The following is a 2,824-nucleotide window of genomic DNA, read 5'->3' as shown; positions in this document are numbered from 1 at the left end:
GTCTTTGATCAGCTCCATGGCTCGTTGTTGTCTCATATTCAAAGTTTGCTGACTGAATATGTACTTGAGACTCTTATGGTCGGTATACAATTGACATTTTGTACCAAAAAGGTAATGTCTCCAAAGTTTTAGGGCAAATACCACCGCAGCGAGTTCAAGATCATGGGTGGGATAATTCTTCTCATAATCTTTTAGTTGTCTTGAGGCATAGGCTATCACTTTACCACGTTGCATCAACACACAACCGAGTCCCAATTTGAAGCATCGCTATATACGGAGAAATCATCATCACCTTATGGAAGTGATAAAATTGGAACATGAGTCAAAAGATCTTTTAAAGTCGAGAAAGCTTTTTCTTGGGCTTCACCCCACTCGAACTTCACTTCCTTTCGTGTAAGACTCGTGAGAGGTACGGTTATACGAGAAAAGTCTTTAATGAATCTCCGGTAATATCCTGCGAGACCCAAGAAACTACGAATTTCGGAAGCATTACGGGACACTTCCCAATTTTGAATGGCTTCGATTTTGGTAGGATCTACGGATACACCGTCACTAGAAATCACATGGCCGAGAAATTGAACTTTACGAAGCCAGAATTCACATTTTGAGAATTTAGCATATAGTTTCTCCTTTCGAAGAAGTTCTAATACCGCATGAATATGAATGGCATGATCAGCTTCAGACTTGGAATAGATTAGAATATCGTCAATGAATACGATGACAGATTTATCGAGCATTGGACGACATACCCGATTCATCATATCCATGAATACAGCAGGAGCATTTGTTAAACCAAACGACATAACAAGGAATTCATAATGCCCATATCGAGTACGAAAAGTAGTCTTCGGTACATCCTGCTCGTGAACTTTCAACTGATGATAGCCAGATCTTAGATCAATCTTTGAGAAATAGCTAACACCCTGAAGTTGATCGAACAAATTGTCGATGCGAGGTAGTGGGTACTTGTTCTTGATAGTCACCTTATTCAGCTCACGATAATCAATGCACATCCGCATTGATCCATGTTTCTTCTTGACAAACAGTACCGGAGCACCCCAGGGAGAGGTACTCGGTCGAATGAAACCTTTGTCAAGTAGTTCCTGTAGTTGGATCATCATTTCTTTCATCTCAGCTGGCGCAAGACGATAAGGAGTCTTTGCAATCGGAGCAACACCAGGCACAAGGTCAATTCGGAATTCTACTTGCCTGTCCGGAGGGAGTCCAGGCAATTCTTCGGGAAAAACACCTGGATATTCTTTAGCAATGGGAACATCATTCACCATTTTCTTCTCCTCTTTTGAGACATCGACTGTGTAGGCCAGATAGATAGAACACCCTTTCGATATGAATTTACGAGCTTTGAGGAAAGATATTATTTTTAAGGTTCCTTGTTCACCATAGACATAGATAGGATTCTCCCCTTCAATGGGAATATATACTATCTTTTCATAGCACAAGAGTTCTGCGTGGTTCTTTGACAACCAATCCATGCCGAGAATAATATCAAAGTTGGGCAAGGAGATAGGGATCAGGTTAGCAAGAAAGTTATAGCCTTCAATTTCTATAATACAATCCCTATAGACTTTATCAGCAAGTAATGAAATATTTCCAGCAGTATCTACATGAAATGGTTGCGCGAGTACATAGCAAGCAATTTGAAAGTAATGCGCAAATTCATAAGACACAAAAGAATCTGAGGCGCCAGAATCAAATAAGATGTGAGCAGGTCTAAAGTTAACAAGAAATGTACCCGTCACAACATTCGGATCCTCGCGTGCCTCCTCTGAGGTAATCTGGAATGCACGGCCCTTAGCTTTTGGCACCTCCTCCTTTTTAGTTGGAGTACCCTTTGATTGTTGAACGGGGGCTTGACTTCTTTCCGGTTGTTGAACAGAAGCTTGACTCCCCGCCCTTTGACTAGTAAGAGTAGGGCAGAAACGCTTCCTGTGGCCAGTAACACCACATGCAAAGCATGTAACACCTTTCATCGGACATAAGTGCCTCTTGTGGCCTATTTCTCCACATCCATAACAGACCACAGATCCTTCCTCTATTCTGCATTCGCCCGGATGATTCTTTCCACAATTTCGACAAGCTGGCGACTGAAGAGAAAAAGATTGTGACCTGCCGCGGCCACGAAAAGTACTCTGAGATTGTACTTGCTTGCTAGTTTCAGATCAAACGGATTGAGTTGGTGGAATAGGGGAAGCAGGAACAGTCCTTTCAGTACGTGGATTCTTCGGAACAGTAAGAGTGGCACCACGTAGTTCTAAGTCATGCTCACGTCTTCGAGCATACTCAACGGCTTTATCGAATGACAGTACCTCCCGATTGGCAACGAAATCGTGAATTTTCTGCCGTAGTCCCTCTAAGAATAACTGAATCTTCTCATCTTCAGTTGGAATATACTTTACAGCAAACCATGCTTTTTGATTGAAATGAGTTTCATACTCATTCACAGTCATTCCTCCTTGTTTAAGCTCGAGGAATTCCTTCTCCAATCTCCTCCTCATATCTAGAGGACAATACTTCCCTAACAAACGAGTTTTGAACCTCTCCCAGGATATATTTTCCTGGTCATACTCGTTGAGAGCTTCATATGTTGCTTCCCACTAGACCAATGATTCTCCGATGAGCATTGCAGAAGCATAGTTAGCTTTGTCTTCATTATCCACATGAGAGATACGAAACACTTTCTCTGTGTTCTGGATCCAGGTAAGAACAACAATGGGATTAAGAACACCAGAAAACTCTGTAGCACCACTACTCTTGAAATCTTTGAATGAGGGAAGCTTCACCTCCCCTTTTGAAGATTCTCCAG

Source organism: Lactuca virosa, chromosome 2, assembly GCF_052849685.1.
Source record: "Lactuca virosa cultivar CGN04683 chromosome 2, Lactuca_virosa_CGN04683_v6, whole genome shotgun sequence".
Classification (NCBI taxonomy): domain Eukaryota; kingdom Viridiplantae; phylum Streptophyta; class Magnoliopsida; order Asterales; family Asteraceae; genus Lactuca; species Lactuca virosa.
The sequence above is the reverse complement of the archived record's forward strand: the minus strand, read 5'-3'. Positions refer to the sequence as shown.